Genomic DNA, 20167 nt, shown 5'->3' on the forward strand with positions numbered 1-20167 from the left:
AAATGTGTAGGGTTTTTTTGGTTTTTGTTTTTTGGGTTTTTTTTTTTTTTTTTTTTTGCAGGAGGTCTGACTAATCTGTGTTATATCAGGGTTTTTCCTCTTCTAATGCACCTCGTTCAAGAGAGATTGATTTAACATGTCTCATATACCAAACATTGTGGTAGGTCCTGGTGATATAATGGTGCAAGGAAAATAAAAGTGAAAGAGATTTTGTGATTATTTGCCAGTAGGTGCTATGAAGAAAAGTAAACAGTGCTGTAAATGAGTAACAGCTGGGCATGAGGATGTCTAAGTGATCAGGGAGAGTGCTGATTTGGCATCTGAAAGAGGGTGAGTTAACTGGCTGAAGGGAGAGAGAATTTCTGAGGGAATGAGCAGCAAGAGCTAAGGCCCTGTGGTGGGAAGGTGCCTGGAACTAAAAAAGATGGTTGAGGAAATCCAGGAAGGTCATTGTCACCAAGTGCAGGGAACAGAGGAGACAGGTGTGTCCCAGGACACACCAGGCCACATCAGACATAGCAAGTATTTTACTTTTTGTTTGGGAGCTGCAGGAAGTGATGGAAACCCTAAACAATCCATGAGCATTTCATTCTGACAGGATCACTGTGGCTTCCATATTGAAAGGAGGTTAGAAGGGGGCAAGAGTGTGCAGAAGAGCTGTGGGGAAGTGACTGTGGGAAACCAGGGAAGAGGTGATGCCAACTTTGACTAGGACGATTTGAAGTAGGCAAAATCACTACCAGTCTGTCCTTCAAGTTAAGGGAAAATAAAATTCTCATACAAATATGATCTGGAGCCCTCACTAGTATGTACCACACACACAAGAGGGTTGACAGACTGGTTCTGACATGGAGAGAGGCCCCAGAGAATGGGTTTGAGGTTAGCAAATAGCAGAACCCAGAATACTTATTTGGAGGTGTGGTCTGGACGTTGGTGAACCTTCAGAGCTAGGAGTTAGTTGAAGGAGCCTCAGACCTCACACTTGGTAGTGCTAATTGGCTTGTAATTAGACCAGAAGAGAAGAGAAGCCCAGAGAGGCAGCCCTCTTCTTTTTCTGTGTTGCTCAGCGTGTGCTCTGCTATGTGTCTTATGACTTCATGGAGATGCTTTTTAAAATTATAGAGTATAGAGCTGGAAGGGATGTGACAGGTCATCCAAGATACTGGTTCTCAAAATGGGGTTCAGACTTCTGATCCTGGAAGGGTAGAGAAGCACTTCTCCCACTTTTCTCTATTTCTCCTGGTTAAGTACAATGCCCTGAACAGTTTATATAGAGCAAATGTAAGACTCTAAAGAATAGAAAAAGAAAGACTGGCTAGGGATCTCAGGACCCAAGGAACGGCACAGTGGTGAGTACCCTGGGTTTTCTTTTAGTTTCACAAGCAGTGTTACAGCTGAAGACAGTGGCAACATAGAAACACCAACAGTCACAGACAAAAACAAACAGGAAAAAACGTTCCACAAAAAGCCTGCTTTTGAACCTGGAAAGGAACAAACTGGCCAGAGAAAACTTGTAGACAATAATCATTATACTCTAGTCAGATATGGTCCCTGGACCAGCAGCATCAGCATCACCTGGGAGCTTACCAAAAAAAGACAAATTCCCTGGGGTGCCTGGTGTTTCAGTCAGGTAAGTGACTTTTGGTTTTGGCTCAGGTCATGATCTCAACATTGTAAGATTGAGCCTTATGTTGGGCTCCATGCTGGGCGTGGAGCCTGTTTAAGATTCTCTCCCCCTTCGGCTCCCCCCTAAAAAAAAAAAAAAAAAAAAAAAGGCAAATTTCCAATCCCCATCCCAGACCTACTGGGTCAGAAACTTGAGGGTTGAGCTCAGCAAGCTGTGTTTTAGCAAGTCCCTCAAGTGATTTTGATGCATCTTATAGTTTGAGAACTACTACTCTGTACCAGATGGTCTCTCTTCAGATGAGAAAACTCAAGGCTGGAGGCTGGTTGGTTTTCCCCAGGTAACTGCTTTTGTGAAATCCAGCTCTTGTTCTAGATTTGCCCAGAATGCCTCTTCTAGCACTAAAAATCTAAGGAGAACAGAGGAATTTAAAAATACATGTTTGGATTGAGTGGTAGCGTGTATTATGAAGTATCTGGCACATAGCATGAGCTAAATTGTGGTCAAATGTTGAACGAATCATTAGTCTTTGATTCAGCAAGTTTTAGAGGAGATGCTGCAAGAAAAGATCTTTCAGGAAATCTCAAACTAGTCTGTCCAAAGCATCTGCACCATCTGTCAAACCTGTCTGGGGAGGATGCTGCTACAGGTACAGGGTTTGCAGGATGTTCTTTCATATTCTAGCCTGGCTTCTCCCCAACCTATGTGAGGCTTTCTAAGTACCTGACCTCACCCCATGCCAGTGTTTCTCAACTCTTGAATTATTACCTTCTCTTGCTGGGGGAAGGAGGGAAGTCTAGATTCCTGTAGTTCAAGTGTGAAGTCTGTTCTCCAGGTGAGTTAGAACATGAGTTTTCAACAACAAAGCAGTTTTTAATTGTCCCATCAATGTGTCTTGGTCCCAGTCCACTGAATGATTATATTTAACATCATTAAAATTTGGTTTAATTGGAATTGAGCAAAACATGCATGTCTGGTGCTTGGAAAACAAAGACTTTTCATATTTTCTTAATGTTTATTTTAACTGATCCTTACAATTGCCTGGAGACTAAATAGGGTTTTTATATTTATTTTGAAAGTCATAATTGCTAGGATGGCCTGATGGAGGCCAAGTTTGAATTCATAGTGTGTTTTTACAAGTAATTGTATAATGACTCTCTCTATGTAACCCCTTATGTGAGGAGAACTCAAGGGTGACTGTAATTATGGTGGTGCAATTAGGCATTTTGACCTTGCAGACATAGTGTGGCTCCTCCTGCAGTCTCCCATTTTATATTTTGTAAAGCTAGTTGAAAACAGCAATAACGCTTAAGATTTTTCAAGCCACTGGTTCAACAGATGAAGAGGCATGGAAACTTGGTGAGTGCCTGAAAAGTCTATAGAAACAGCCTATTCTAATTCTCATTACCAAAGCCAGGACATACACAGTCTAGCAGGAGAAGTGGAAACAGTCCTTTAGGAAGAGAAGACTCTAGGTGAGATACTTTCTGAGGGGGACAGGTATACCTAACTCTAGTGTCTACCTAACTCTAGTGTCTACCTTATGGAGGCTCTTTGATGCCAATTTGCAAGCTCACTGTGATATTCCACTCAGCTCCTAAATCTAAAGGAGCAGGAGGTTGGTTTAGACTCCTGGTTCTCCAGGAGTGGTGTCTGTGGTGTCTGGACCAGCATCCCTGGGGAATGTGTTAGAAATGAAAATTCTTGGGCCCCACTCCAGACCCACCTAATCTGACTGGGGATGGAGCCAGGCAATCTGTGTTTTCTGCAATCCCCCAGGTGACTCTGATGGAAGCTAAAGGTTTGAGAAGTCCTGGAGAGTGACTTAAAAGAGAATGTATCCTTTCAGAGGGATACAGAATCTCACTGCCGATGTGGAAAATCATTTTAAAAATTGGATAGGGACCCAGAGTAAATATGGCTTTTTTCCCCAAAATTTTATTTAAATTCTAGTTAGTTAACATGGAGTGTAATGTTGTTTTCAGGAAAATTTAGTGATTCATTACCTATATTTAACACCCAGTGCTCAACCTAAGAAGTGCCCCCCTTAATCCCCATCACCCATTTGTTCTCTATAGTTAAGAATCTCTTATGGTTTCTCTCTTTTTTCTTCTCCTTCCCATAATGTTCATCTGTTTTGTTTCCTAAATTCCTTAAATGAATGAAATCATGTAATACTTCTTTCTCTGACTTATTTCACTTAGTGTAATACACTCTAGCTCCACCACATCGTTGCAAATGGCAAGATTTCATTCTTCTTGATGACTAGTATTCTAGTGTGTGTGTGTGTGTATATATATATATATATATATATATATATATATATATATACTGCCCATTTTCATTATCCATTCCTCAGTTGATGGGCATTCAGAGCGAATATGTTAAAGACAAAACGGAAGCCTTTCAAGAACCACAGACAAAACCAATGACTCTCCGGCTGGATTCGAAATGAGAAAATACAAGGGAATTTGGGAGGTGACACATCTTAGAGAACCAGAAAGCAAATAGCCACTTGCCTCTCACATACATATGAAATTAATGCATCTCGTCGTCCTCACATATTCTCTGCCTCCAACTTTCTCTAGATTGTTTCCAGCTAGCTAATTCTGTACATCTCGTTAGTGAGCCTGAGAGCAAAAGTAATAGAAAACTCCACCTCTATAAACCTTTCTCTTTGTTGTGAATGGGAATGGTAGGTACAGCTTGTGCACAAATTGTGTGTAGATATTCAAGCATAACTGGGCATGCTTCCTACCTGAATTTATTACATGAGGCATAGGGGAGCCTCCTGGGAATGGCCTTCATCTTAAAGAAGAGAGAATTAGACACAGGGGAACCAGTAACTAGTACTGAGTCACCACTGGAATCCTTCGCTGGAAATATTTAGAGTTGTCTCTTGACCGCTGGTTCTGGGGAAGAAAGGTGGGCTGTAAGTAGAAATGTGAAGTTGCTTCACATCAACAACTCAGATCTTATGGCAGAGGTGTTGCTTTGACGTCAGGGAGGAAAAGTACAACTCTATTGGGAGAGAAGATACATCCTTGCTCTTCCGTAAGAAAAATGGCTTTGTTTTAGGCCATTCATGGCTCCAGAAAATGCCAGTGTTTTCTGAGTCTCAGCAGAATGCAAGTCAGCCGAGTCTCTGCAGACCTGTGGCGGTGCTCGTCTCTGGTACTGCCTGGATGATCTTGGCAGTGGCCAGAGGACACCAGCCTCATCAAGAAGAGTCCAGTGTGGTGGAGAGTTTGCGTTTCCCTCTGTACTTCCTTGGCTGTATTATCTTGTCACTTTCAATTGTGTTTATGGTGGACAGGGAGGGGTTTGGTGGGGTGCAGGACAAATTGGTATCTTCATTTCCTCTGTCTCACACTGTAACACCTAGGCCACAGCTCAATATACATAACAGGTGTTCGACTAATTATGCTGATTGAGAGACCCCAGGAAAGCAAAGCTTTTAAGAATGATTTGATGCTTAACAAAAATGTGGCGTGCCTATGAATTATAAACAAGCTGAGTCCTTTTAGTTAGTCAGATTTACCCAGCCAACCAGAAACCCCTTATTCAACTCTGAGTGCTGGGAAGCCAGGAGAAAAAGAATAAAAGAATTTTAAAGTTAGGGGGAGCAATTAGGCACACATTTGTGCTGCTGGACCTGGCCTGTTTCTCACTTACGATTTCTGCTTGAGAACTCTGCCATGACTCAGGCGTTGTGGTGAATGCCAGTGGGTGGCTAAGCTCCTTGACCTTGTCTACCTTCCCCGAATGCCTTCCTCAGCCTTCTCTGTTCCCCTGTCCTCTGCTCTTAACCATCTCTGTGCTTTACGCTTTCCTGCCGATGTGGCTGCTGCCCTTGGGCATCTTTCTCACAAACTGCCATGACCTTCCTGATGGCAAGTGTAGTCTCATGCTTTTATTTCCTGGTGTTCCTTTTTTTGGCCAAGACCTCAGGGACCAACAATTGCTGGGCTCTGCTCTACTTGCTTGGCTGTTGCTACCACTTTGTGGTCTTCATCTAAGTTTACTTATATCAGATTTAGTCTCCATGTGAGCCCCACCATGTTCCCTGGGGAGCACATTTCTGGTCCTTCCCTATAATTCTGCCTTATAAAATGATACTTAGGTTAAAAAAAAAAAAAAACAAAAAAAACAACTGCACATACTGAATGTACTAAATAGGATGAAAACATTGGGTCTCAACCCAAACATTAGTGATTTTTTTTTTAAGATTTTATTTATTTATTTGACAAACGGAGATCACAAGTAGGCAGAGAGACAGGCAGAGAGAGAGGAGGAAGCAGGCTCCCTGCTGAGCAGAGAGCCCAATGCTGGGCTCAATCCCAGGATCCTGAGATCATGACCTGAGCTGAAGGCAGAGGCTTTAACCCACTGAGCCACGCAGGCACCCCATTAGTGATGTTTTTAAGTGTGGTCTGTGGATCACCTGCATCAGAATCATCTAGGAGCAAATTCACAAAGAAGATTTCTGAGCCCTACCTCCAGCTACTAGTTTTCAATTGCACCTAAGATGCAATTAAAACAAGAGCAACAAAACCTCCTCTAGTTTGTGAGCCCCTGCTTTATATCTGGTTCCTAATCTTGGCTGTAAGTCCCAGGGTGGAGGTGAACATAGAGAGATGGAGAGGTTCACTTAAAAAACAGAACACATGGAACCCACCATACAGCAATTAAATGAGAATTTCTGAAAGTAGGGACTAGGCATCAGTGTTGTTTTTTTTTTTTTTTTTAAACCTTCAAAGTGACTTTAAACTGTAGCCAGGTTTGAGAACAACCACTTTAGTCTAGAGGATTGAATATATATGGTTTCAAAAGTCTGTCATGTGAAAACCGCTTTAATAAAATTACTTCTTTAACAATGTTTCCTAAAACCCTCCTGTCTGTAGGTCATATCAATGAATGTATTCCTTGCTGTGTTTTGCTATGGAATCATCTTGCCTTTTTCTCCTGTTCTTTGTTTGTTTGTTTTTTTTTTTTTTCCTGATAACCGGAAAAAGATAAATCTGGCTTTGCAAGCTGGTGGCTCATGGCTGACATTGGTCTAGCAGGTGTTTATTTAAAAATTTATTTAAAATTTTCATTAAAATTTATTTTAAAACAGTGTTTTTAGAAAGATTTAAGGCATAATTAAAAGCTGAGATCTTTTCACATAAAAATTCAGACTTGTCACATTAAGGGAAAACCAGGAGTTTCATCAGCATTGGAGCTGTCTTCCCAGGAATGCCAGCAGCAGCCCCGCTGAATGCCCCCATTGCCTTCGGGCCCTCTTAGACCCACTTATGCCTGGCTCCCCAGGCATTTCATGTTTATGACCCCTAGATAGAGGGATAGATTTAATGTGTTTAATCAACATTTGGGCACCCGTGTAGTGTCAGACACTCTAGGATAAATATGTTTTTTTCTCCCACAGACCTATGAAATATGCATTGCCCTCTCTCTTTACAGGCAACTCAGAGACTAGGCTGGGCTGAAGGACTAGGTCCAAATTCCAATTCAACACTGTATTCTGCCAAAGCTTCCCCAGATTCCTCATGCTTTTGGGAACTGCGGAGGCTTTGGCTTGGTTCCATACCTCTGAGATTAGAGAGATGGAACTTTTGGGGGGCACCTGTGAAGTATTTAACATCCCATTAAGTTTTCATCACCTGGATAAAGGGAATTTAAAAATCAATAAATTTGGGGGGTAGTCTAATTAGCTTCAAGTGTAAAAGCATAAGCCTTTTGGGCAATTTAAGACAGATTTGCAATCTTATCAAGTGGATGTAATCATGTATGTAACCTAAACGTTTCAGGGAAAGTTAATAATGATTTTTCAGGCACCTCTGGGAACTGAATGGGAAGAACATTTGTTCAGTGCAGTTAGTTACCTGAGCTATTTTTTTTTGTAACACAAATTCTTGAGTGTACCTCTGGTGAAGTGAGGCTTTCTGCCCACAACCCAATAACAACTACTTCAGCTTGTGGCAGTCTAGAGTACTACCATTTTAGTATAGTTTTCAACAGAGTTATAAATGTTTTATCAGAGTTAGTTCATGAAATAGCATTTTATGTTCTTTGTGTGACTTTCAATGACATCTTGGGGCCAGAATTATTCCTTTAGAAATGGATCTCAAGTTATGAGGTATTAGTGGCAAAACTCTATTTCTACATCCCTTTCAGTAACATCGCTGGCATAATCAAAGCTTGCACCTGTTTTTATCTAGAGTACTTCAGGGTCACTGAGAATGGGTTGAAAAGAAGGCAAATGGTGATGAATTCTGTGTCTAGAGCACTTTCAGTTTCTCAAGTAGATCGTATGGACTGGAAAGTTAAGGGAAGGTAGGAACAGTAAAAAGAAACCAAGAAACATTGAATCAATGTTAATAGTTATCAGGACAGGAAGACATCTATAGCTACTTAATGGGATCAGGGTCAATGAGGTTTTTTGCCTTTCGTATTCCTGTGGTGTCTGCTATGGGTGGGTGGCTATAAGTATTAAGATATTGTCAGCCCTAGTCCTGGTTGGCTCTGGGGCTAGCTGTAAGGTAATTCTGGAGCTACTTGTAAGGTAGTAGGTCTTCAGTACCTATAGCTGACAGACCAGAATTGACCAAATAGATCCTTCCCCTTCCCTATTGCCAGGACAGAGGTAATGGGAGACCCCAAACTGAAGCCCTTGTGCTTTCTTGGTGACAGTCGATTCCTTCACTCCCTTTCTGACCAGAACGTTCCAGGAGCTACTGGGGTCAGACCCAAGATGAAGGAAGAATTGGTTCTCTCAGTTCCCAGAGTGCTTCCCTAAACCACTGAAAGGGAAGGCAGCTGGGTGGGTTGTGGGCTCATTTGCTCAGCTGGTCTGCTTCTAGTTTTCTGTGTCAGCTTCATTTTTTTCCCATTGATATGGCTAGACTCTCCAATGCTGGGAATCATGTTTTTTTCTAGGGTGAGTATAGAACCTGTAGATTCTGTCCCAGACCTTGAGAAGTTAAAGAGATTAGCATCCTCAGGCCATCAAATGAGGAATTCTAATTCTTGCAGTCTCTTGAAAGGAAAGATCCTGGACTAGAGACAATGCTCCCTGGAATTCATCCACAGAAGTGCCCCCAGGTCTGTCTTAACTTACAGGCTTACATCACAGCTAAGGATAGTGGCCGAGCTACTGACAGCTCTCAGTTAGGCAATAGTCTTATGATCTCTCAGCTGGGAGGTGGTAAAGTGTAGTGATAATGAGTTCAAGAGTTGGCATCATTCAGACCAGGCATTCAAATTCTAACTTACCAGTTACTAGCTGAGTACTCTGAATAAAGCTCTGAGCCTCAATTTTCTCATCTGTAAAATGGGACTATATCACTGAGATATGCGGACATTAGAGGATTAAATAAGAATGTATTTTAAGGGCTATCACAAAACCTGGGCACATTCAGTGCTCAATAAATAGACCTTGTTTCTAAAGAGAAAGTATTCCTAAAGGTAACCTCAACTTCTCATTCATCAGATGTCAAAAGGGTCCCTGAATTTTCAGAGGAAGAACCCCTTTCACAGATTACCATCAACAAGGGGCAAGGGATTGAGGTACTGTCTGGTCTGGGAGACTTCTCAGCATCCTGCAGTCCCCCATTTATCAGGGGCCAAGTGCTGCCTGTGTTCTGAGTCAGACCACATACTCTGGCAGTCCACCATCAGCAGGATCAGAAGGGAATCCGTACCCCACAGACAACTATTTTATGGGGATCTTGAGTGAACCTACATTGAAAAAGATCACCTTCTATAGGGTGTGCTTCCTTCATCTCTTAAGAGCCCAGAAATATTTCTGCTCCTGAAAGACTCCCTCATCCCTTTTTCTTCTCAATTCTCACAGCTTCTCCATCATTATATGCCTTGGGACCATTGGCAAAACTCTCTGCATGCCCCTTCTCCATGTCCATCACAAGTTCAAGACTGAAATCATCCCTCATCTCCCCCATAGCTACCTCTATTGCCTTCTCTGACCCTTCTCCCTTGCCTCACCATCTCTTGAACTCTTTCACATTGTCCCCAGAAACACAAGGTCAGTCATGATTAAGATCCCTTTATCTGGTACCTCTTCTGTGAATGTTCTCTCCACTTCTTCCTCTGAAACCCTCTCTTCTCTTGACAACTACTCTGCAGCCCCCCTACAGGGGGTGTTTTCTGTCTTTTACATCTATCCTCAGAAGGAGTCTGGAGGTCAGAAGGGTGTCCTGATTTCTTTCCATATCCCCTGCCATATCTATTGCTCTTTTTTCTCTCCATAAAAACACTCAGCTTTGAACCTCATGTAATCAGACTATATCCCCTTCAACCCCTCTTTGATGACAGTCCTTTGCTGTCCTCTATCCCCAGCCCACTCCCTGTGATTCCTCAATTATCTTAGCTACTATTTAGGCCTTCAGTGCTACTTCTATTATAGTGCTTTGTGATTTAATATACATTGATTGCCTTTCTGACACCCTGGATTCCTGGTCTGATGCTATTAAAAGATCATGGCACTCCGTGTTCAAAATCTTCCAGTGACTTCTTACATCATTCAAGGGGCCGATCACATCCTATGACCTGGAAAGTCATAGTAAAGACTTTGATTCTTGCTGTTATTGTTCCTTCCAACCAGCTGCACTGAGCCCCTTGCTTTTCTTTGTTCACACCATGCGCACACCAAAAGCCTTAGGGCTTTTGCTCTTACTGTTCCCTCTGCCTGGAATTCTCTTCCTCAAGATGTCTAAGTCCCTCAATTTATTCAGATCTTGAATCAAAAGCCACCTTATTGACGTTTCCTCTGACCATCCTATCTAAAATGCCAACACATGAGAGACTGTGGACTCTGAGAAACAAACTTAGGGTTTTGGTTGGGGGTGTTGAGAGGGCCTGGTGGTGGGTATTAAGGAGGGCATGTATTCCATGGAGCACTGGGGGTGGTGCATAAACAATGAATCTTGGAACACTGAACAAATAAAATAAAAAAATAAACTCAGAAAAAAATAAATAAAGTGCTAGCACTGCACTGAGGATTTCACACTGAATTGGTTCTTACTTTTCCTCTTTGGCATTTATCACTATTAATAATTAATATTAATTATTAAATTAATAAATTTTAATTTATTGTTTAGTTTCCAATAACTCCTGCCCTCGTGATATAAGGTTCATGAAAGCAGGAGTTTTTGTCTGTTTTGTATCCCTAGAGCCTAGGGAAGTGTTTGGTGTTTGATGGCTAATATATGTTTATTACTGACAGAAGTTCAGACTCCTAGATCCAAGTGGGAAGGCACAGGAGGATTTTGAAAAAGAAGCAACGTGATCTGACTTATGTCTTAATAGGATCAGTCTGGAAAGCCAAGGTATTTTCGCTCATAAGATTCTTCTCCATTATACCCACTATTCATCCATTCATGCAATAGCCAGTTCATTTAATTAATTAATTTTTTATTTAAATTCAATTAGCCAGCACACAGTACATCATTAGTTTTTGGTGGTGTGTTCAGTGATTCATTAGTTGCATGTAACACCTGTGCTCATCAGATCACGCGCCCTCCTTAGTGCCCATCGCCGAGTTACCCCATCCCCTTACCCACCTCCCTTTCCACAACCCTCAGTTTGTTTCCTGGAATCAAGAGTTCCTCATGGTTTGTCTCCCTCTCTGATTTCTTCCCCTATGATCCTCTGTGCTATTTCTCATATTCCACATGAGTGAAACCATATGGTAATTCTCTTCCTCTGATTGACTTTTTCATTTAGCATAATACCTTCCAGTTCTATCCATGTTGATGTAAATGGTAGATATTCACTCTTTCCAGTGAATAGCCAGTTTAATTTAAAAATAAACACACTTCAGGGCCCTGGGTGGCTAGGCTAAATCAGTTAGGCATCTGACTCTTGATTTTGGCTCAGATCAGCCCCATTTTGGGCTTTGTTCTGGGCATGGAGCCTGCTTAAGATTCTCTCTCTCTCTTCTTCTGCCCCTCCCCCCTCTAAAATTTTTTAAAAAATAATAAACAGCCTTCAACTGGAATGGAACGATCATACACACACAGTTCTCTTTTCTATTCATTCCCAAGGAGAAACCAAGATGAGGACTACCTTATAGTTTTTTACAATACCAGGCAGCTATAAACCAGGTCTGTATTTAAAACCAGCACCTCTGTATTCAGTTTGAACAAATGCAGTCTTGGTCAATGCCAGCATATTTTGGCACAATGAGATGATCAAGCGCCAAAGCCCAGATACAATTATCAAGCGAGAGAAGCTTGGTTTGGGCCCTGTATGACTTCTTCAAGCAGTAGTCCTGCTAACTGTCTCAGAATATACTCTTTTCAAATACTTCTCCCGCAGGACCCTCTGGAGCACCATCTTGGCAAGAAACAGTATACAGTCGCATCCTGAACAGAGCTCAGTATAGCTAAATTAAAAATGAAAATGAAAAACTTAAAACTCATTTGGTGACATGAGCAAACTTGAGCAGGCCTATTATAGTTTTAAGTGGGAACTAAAGTCTAATTTACTGCCCAGGTGGTAGAGAAGATGAAGGGGGAGAGATCGTAGCCTCAGACCCAACAGGTGTCCCTGGCTGCATTTTTAATCCTCTTTAAGAAGGGAAGAGACAATAGCTGCTTGGATCATTCCTTCTGAAAGTTTGCTGACCCCTGGCCTACACAACACCGCCTGATGGGTTTGGCCTCAATACCGGTCACACAGAAGATGCAGGTAGAGCAAGTGATTATAGATATAGAGACAGCTGGATGCAGTAACAGAAAGGGTTTAAATAAGTCAAATTTAACATTATTTTCTAATAACACATTTAAGAGCTTTAGACATTGTTGTAGCCTCTGCCAAGACATTCGATCCCCTTCTCCACCCTACTGGTCTTTTTGAGAAAAACTGGAGGGGAAACAGGAAGAAGCGAGGCCTGAAGAGGGAGAATAAAGGTGAAGGGGAAGAGGCTGGAAAAGTTTTTACTTCCCAGTCCGATTTTATTGATCTCTGTATCTGGGATAGATAAACTGCAGACATGACATATCCTACAGAACATCACATATTTTGTCCCATAAAAATGTCGTTCTGGGCTAACATTAGCAATTATATGTCATTACTGGAGCTTTCTTTTGTTCACTCATCCTGTTCTTTTAATGTAAAGACAAGTGAGGAATGAACAGCCTGTTGATTATATTTCTCTTTGTAAAATATCTTTGTTCTTCCGTGTGATTTATAGACCTTTTCTTTTAAGCGATGTGAAGTAGAACTAGCATGAACTCTGTGTCAGTATAGACAGATTGTCTTTACCATTAACTAAAACTTCAATGAAGTTTATCCTTAAGGGGTTACTGAGCAAAGCTTTGCAAAGTTTCTCAGAATTATTTGAGGAACAGTTTTATAATACAAATGGTTTTTATACTTGCCAAAGATATTTACATTATTTTCAACAAAATGTGTTCCAGCATCTTGACAACTTATTGTCTAATGCTATCCAAATACGGCATTGATGAAGCAATTGAAAAAATAAACATCACCATCAGCTTAATTATCAAAATCATCAATACTCATTTGTAATTAATAAAATTAAATACCATGTGTTATGTGGACACTGATTATTTCCTTGACTTGCTGGTTTAAGTTTCAGCTGGCAATATTGCAGAGTTGTTTATTTTGGAATTGCACTGCATTGCCATGTGTCTAACATAATATGAGTATTTTCTAAATGAAATATTCACAGTTGGGAATGAAATCTCGATGTAGGCAAATTACATTTTTAAACCTATTGGCCTAATATGAAAAAAATACAAACTTGTGATATTTCTAATTTTTTTTTAAATTTTAAAATGCATCCCTTACAAGTAAATTTCTACAGAATTAGAGTTGTGTGAAGTGAGGATAAATAGATATATTGAGGGACTGAAAATTCAAGGTGACTTCTATAAAAAATCGAATTGCCCTACTTTGGTTCAAATACTGAAAGTTTTCCACTTCCCAGACCTTGCTTTGCAGATGGCAACACCGAAAGGTTCTGATTCAGTTAGGGCCCTGCTAGAGTGAATTATGAGAGGTCCAGGCAACACTTAGTGAGTTGGAGCTGCTGCATTGAGTTCTGAAAGCAGTGTATGTAGTCGGGAAACATCAGAAATAATCACACAACAAAATGACCCCATAAATCTTAAACAACTCACTGAAAAAACATGTCCTGAAACTAATGCTTACCACCTAGAGTTTCATGTTGAGGAATCAGAGATTTCTTGGGTTATTTGATTGAGCCAATTTCTTAAGCACAGCTGGCAAATAATCCATAGCCAATTGTGCTTTGTCTAAAATAACAAGTACTGGGATAACAGGGATAAATGGGATGGCATCTTTAATTTATAGTTTTTGTCTTTGATGATAGTCACCTTAGTTCGCTTTATAATAGTGATAGTTCTGGGGGAAGGTATAGAATTTGAAAGAATTAGTACTTGAGAAATGCACCTGACATTTTGTGTGAGATGAATGCTTAGATTTCGTGCATGACCCTCTGGTTAAAAAGCATCCCATATGGAGTTCACTGGCATGGACAAGGGGTAAAACAATTTACTTGATTGATTTTTGAATTAGCCAACCTTGAGACCTGCCTGTTCACAGTTATTTGTAAATGAACAATTTCAAATTAACAGAAAAAAGCTTCTCCCCTATAATTTTTAATCCCTTAAAAAAATCAAATAATAACATGGATTCCACAGACACTAACAACTTCATTTATTGTTTCATCAAAAGTCTTTCCTGACTTGCTTGCTAGGACACGTTCCCTTATTATATGCTCTTACTGCGGCATGTCTATGCATATATTTTCTGATGTGATTATTTTATTGATATCTGTCTTACATACCTGTATGTGAGATACATGAAGTCAAGGATCTTGGCTGCTTTTGTACTTTTAGTGTCTGTACAAGGCACATTTAATGGATATTTGTTAACTGAATAATAAATGAATTACTCTGGTCCATCATCCTGAGGGCTCTCATAGCCTACATGGATAGATAGAACCCATGAATTAATGTGACCCTGTAATGCCCACAGGATGACATAGACATGTGCCTAGAATATACTAGCAAAACAACATACCTCAAGTTCTGAGAAGGTTTATTTCAAGGAGCAATCAAGTGACAAAGGAAAATGCAGTGATACTATCTCCTTTATGCTTAGCTGGTTATTTAATACTTTTTTTTTGGCACATCTTCTTAATAATTAGGACTTTTTCATGTGGAAGTGACAGAAAACCTAAAGTCAAGTTGCCTTTTAACAAAAGGAAGTAGAATTCCATTTCTGATAACATGAATAGCTAGGTATTTGACCTGACCCTTCCTCTTAGAAAAAAATAAAAGTGCTATGTTAAATAAAATATTAAAGTACTGGAGACATGCTGGATTGTAAGAAATTAAAGGGCATTATCAAAGAAGGTGGGAGCCCAGAGAGGTAAATTGAGAATTCTTGTTTTATTCAAAGAACATTTACCAAACCTGTATTTTTGCCGGTGGAGGGGGGAAGTTTTGTTAGGTACAGGAGTCAGACGACAAAACAGCATTTTTTCAAGATGGGCACCTCATGGGAGACCACCCCCAATAAAGCTGGAACCCAAAAGGCCATTCTTCAGAGTAAGGGTGATCCAGAATTAAATCTGCTCTAGATCTCTACCCCAGGGGCTTGTACGAAAATGTACTTTTGTGCTGAACAGAACAGAACTTAAAAGGCCCTGAAAAGTCTGAACAATAGATTGGTCCTCAAGTGAATGTTTAGCTTAGATTTCTTTCACTTTGTTGGTCCAACAAGCATCCCCAAATCATCAGAGCAAATCCAAACCTTTGGATAAATATATCTTTATTGTTGGTCTTGAATTTCTCCAAAACTATTTCTAAGTTAATTGACAAGTGACAAAGGGGGTAGTGGGTGTTGTGAGTGGGCAGCTAAGCACAGAAGAAAATAGGGAACCATATCCTAATCCTAATCATGATAGCAGACTTCAAGACAAAGATTTGAAAGTATGTAGATTATTTGGGCACTGCAAGTGACACTAGCTGGGAAGTGGAGATGTGATATAGGGAAAGCAGACAATAAAGCCCAATGTAGGAGATCAGTATTTCCACTCACTAGGAAACTGGGAAATAGCACAAAACACATATCTTAGACTAATCCCATCTAAGAGATGAGGAAACTCACCTTTAGGCCAATTCTGATAGATCGATCACTGATTGATGGTTGCTGCATTGTGGGGTGTTGATATTGTGAATTACTTTGCACGACTAGCCAGCCACACACATGGGCAGAAGAGTTGGCATTGTCCTGAGGAGGGAGCCATCATGTGCAGAATGGACAGTGGACAGTGGCAACTGGGAGTCAGAGAGCACCAAAAGTTCCTAGGGATAAGAGCAGGGTACCGACAGTGATGGCTGCAAGAGAAATAATAGCAACCAGATCCAGACAGACCAAACAGAAAATGATCAGACAGTGATTATAAGGCACTAAAATAAAGACAAATTTGAAAAATCTTAGGATGGTACAGAAAACTATAAAAAGTGCCAAAGAAATTTTGTAAATAAATCAAATAGAACCTTAGGAAATAAAAAAACACGATGACCTAAATTGAAAGAACTCAATGGGTGGTAAATTATACCTCAATAAAGTTGATTTAAAAACAACAACAACAAACCTCAGTAGATGGGGCTTAATACCAGATGGAATGCAGGTGAGTTGAGTTAGTGAATTGGAGGATAGACAAGTCAGAAGAAATTATCAAGAGATGAAAAAGAGGGAAAATGCAGATAAGAGTTAAAAGGTCTAACATCTGTTTAGAGTCCGATAAGGAGAGGAGAGAGTGAAAAAGAGATATTTAAAGAGACAGCCGCTGATAGATTTCTAGAACGGAGGACAGACTCTAATCCAAAGACTCAACCCAAAGAATCCAAAGCAGATCCCCCCCTCCCCCCCCCCAAAAAAAAAACTCCTATCTAGATACATAGTGAATCTACAGAGAACTGAAGACAAACTTTCTTGAAAGTGGTCATAAAAAAAAAAGATTACTTCCAAAGAGTAGCAATAGACTGCTAGCTAGCACCTTACTGATAATAATGGAAGCCGGTATTCAAAGGAATATGATCCTTGTAAGTTGAAAATATACCCGCCAAAATAAAATCCTATACCTTAAAAAATATTTCAAGATTGAAGATGAAATAGATATTTTAAGTTAAAAATCCATACTTCATTACTAGCAGGCCCTGACTAAAACGTTCTGAAAGTCAAAAGAAAGAAAAACCATCCCACATTGAGGGTTTGATGTGCATGGAGTAATTCAAAACAAAAAAGTAGCAAGTATATTGGTACACTTAAGTAAGTATTGGCTGTGTAAAACAATAATGTCTAATGGGGTAAAAATGTATAATCAAAGTTCATGATGAACAATAATAGGGAAGTGGAGAAGGAGTTAGGTGGAGCTGAAGTCTTCAAGGAAGTAGGGAGAAGGTATAGATTAAACATGTAGGACACACATTGGGATTGTTAGGTCACCAGCAAAAGAATAGAAATTAAAAAGAATATAATCTAGTTGAGGAAAGACTGGAGAAATAAAATACAAGCAGCTGAAAAGAAAGTAAGAGGAACAGAAAAGATACAGGGAAGGTGGGACATAGACTATATAGAAATGGTGAGAGTACTTCATGACCTAGGGTTTATTTTAATATAATTCTGTGCACTTGAAATTTTTTTTTTTTAAATCAGTTGACTGAATTTATCTATTTAACATATTTTTTAAAAGATTTATTTATTTATATGGCAGAGAGAGAGTGTGTGTATAAGCTAAGGGAGCAGCAGCAGAGGGAGAAGCAGGCTCCCCACTGAGAAGGGAGCCCGAAGTGGGGCTTCATCCCAGGACTCTGGGATCCTGACCTGAGCCAAAGGCAGATGCATAACCAACTGAACCACCCAGGTGCCCCAAGTTACTGAATTTAATAAATATTTATGAAATAACTTTTCTGTATAAGGCTTTCCAATAGAGGTGACATTTGCATGGGTAAGGCCTTCACCTTGATTAGGAGGTAAAATCCCATGAGGAAGCAAGATAGGGAAGGCAGGTTTGTGGAGGAGGAAGGGATGGGAGTAAAGAGAGTTCAACATGGGCCAAGGAAATTGGGCCAGGAATCAGGGTCTGTTCCAGAGTGGAGGCTATAGAGAGGGGAAAGGAGGAGATGAGGAGGAAAGGCAGAGGGTGGAAGAGGTCAAAGGCACAGGGAAGACAACCAACTGAAGGTGAGCAGGAGAGGAGAGGAAAAGAGGGCTCAGAAGAGGCTCCATGTCACATGAATCAGAGAATGAGATACAGGACCCAGAAATAAGGAAGCCAGGAGGAGGAACTGTTTTTATGGGGAGACAGGGAAGAGGAGGAGGAGGAAGGGGCTGGGGAAATATTAATGATATTTAACTGCTGGGGTAGCAATGGCGAGGACCAAGGTCAGCAGCATCCTGAAGCCCCCACCCAGGCCTTACCCCCCAGCACCACACCAGGATTGGTAGGTATTGGGAGAGGGAGAGTCCTGGGGAGGGGTCAAGGTGCTAGGCAGCAGGTTTGGGGAGTATTTAATTTAATTTATTTATTTTTGGTTTCAGGAGTAGTAGTATTTAGTTATTTATCACTTACGTATAATACTCAGTCTGCACTTGAAATTTGAGAAAATTTAAAAAAAATCAGAACCAATCTAAAATTTGGAAAGAAGGAAATAAATAAAGGTAGAAATTATAGAACTAGAAGACAAACATAGAGAAGATTTTAAAAAATCCATAGTCTGTTTTTTTTATTTAATGACTGATCTTGTTAGAGTTTTTTCCAAAGGGAAAAAACATAAGTAGCTGTTACCAAAATTAACAAGGACATCACTATAGATACTCCAATTCTTTTTTTTTTTCCTATCTTTTTTTAGAAGATTTAAAAAAATTAACATATAATGTATAATTTGTTTCAGGAGTACAGATCTGTGATTCGTCAGTATTACACAATTCGCAGATCTCCAATTCTTAAAAGGTTAGTGAGAAATAGGGTGCTTGGATGGCTCCATCTGCTAAGCCTCGGACTCTTGATTTTGGTCCAGGTCAGGATCTCAGGGTTGTGGGATCAAGCCCTGCATTGGGCTCCCCACTCAGCAAGGAGTCTGCTTGAGATTCTCTCCCTCCCTCTTCCTTGGCCCTTCACCCCACTCATGCATGTGTGCTCTCTCTCTTCCTAAAATTAATCAGCTGATCTTTATAAAAAGAAGAAAAAAAAATCTTAGTGTGATAAAAGTATGAACAATGTTATGCTGATAACTTTGAAAATGTAGAAAAATGGAAACATTTCTATTAGAGAAGGAACTTTGATAAGTTCATACCAAAGAAGTAGGAAGTGTGGATAGTCATCTAGTGACTAAAGGATCTGGAACCATAGTTAAACCAATGAATATCCCAAATTATATTTTCCATTGAGTTCTGTCTGCCATTCCAGAAGAAACACTTCCAGCGAAAACTTTGAGAGAATCAGAAAAGATGACCCCGCTCCCAATAAAAATTTTAATATCCTAATAATATTGCTCCCACCTATTAAGATGTGAAAGAATTGTACTCAGGAAGAGAACTCATGAACAAAATGAGCAAACAGAATTATCTAGCTTCTGCTGCCATCAAATGTCCAACCTGCTAGCAACAAAGACCAGAGCTATGCCCCCTAGGTAGTGTCATCTATCTAGGGAATCAACCCATCACTTGGGACCAAGTATATCTTGTCAGAGTGGAGAAACAACAGAGGGAAGGTGGCTCTTACTGGAGATTGTTGTTCCCAGCATAGAGAGTTGGAACTATTACCGAAGTCCAGAACCTGGGGCCTTCGGGTAAAGGCCGGAACCATAATGGCACAGGGAAACACAAAGCGAGGGGCTGTTCCTGGCAGGAACTTCAAAGAGGAGACACAGCTGCTGGCAGCCTCTGCCCTAGAGTCTGAGTGACAAAGAAATTCCCTGGTTTCTCCTCTCCAATATTCCAATTTTCCTCCAATCCCTCCCTTTGGTCACATTCAACTGAAAACCAGAGGAGAAGAGAATCTGCTAATGTAATACATATATTTATTTCTCTTGGGGTCCAGAGCAACGTGAAAGATGGAGAATATATCTGGAGGGCAAACAGAAACTACACAGGATAGAGGAGGAATAATTATAATCAGAGTTAGGCAAGGAGTTACCTCTGGGAGGTGGAAGAAGTATATAGGTGTCTTCTGATGTTGTAGAAATATTCTCTCTTGCCTCACTTGGTGGTTACATTGGTGTTTGCTTTATAATTGTTTTTGTTTATTATAATTTTTTTAATGAAAAGAATACAGTCTCTCTATTTCTTCTTGAGCTACAAATATTCTGTTTGTATGAGAGATAGCCCAGTCCTGGAGACAGTGGGTAGCTCTTCCATTTGCTCCAAAGTGTTCCAGGGAAGGAAGAGCCTAAACAGGATCTAGACAGTTCCATCTGCTGATATTTAGCTAATCAAACCAATTGCCTGATACTCTTCGAG

This window comes from Mustela lutreola, chromosome 7 (assembly GCF_030435805.1).
Source record: "Mustela lutreola isolate mMusLut2 chromosome 7, mMusLut2.pri, whole genome shotgun sequence".
Lineage (NCBI taxonomy): Eukaryota > Metazoa > Chordata > Mammalia > Carnivora > Mustelidae > Mustela > Mustela lutreola.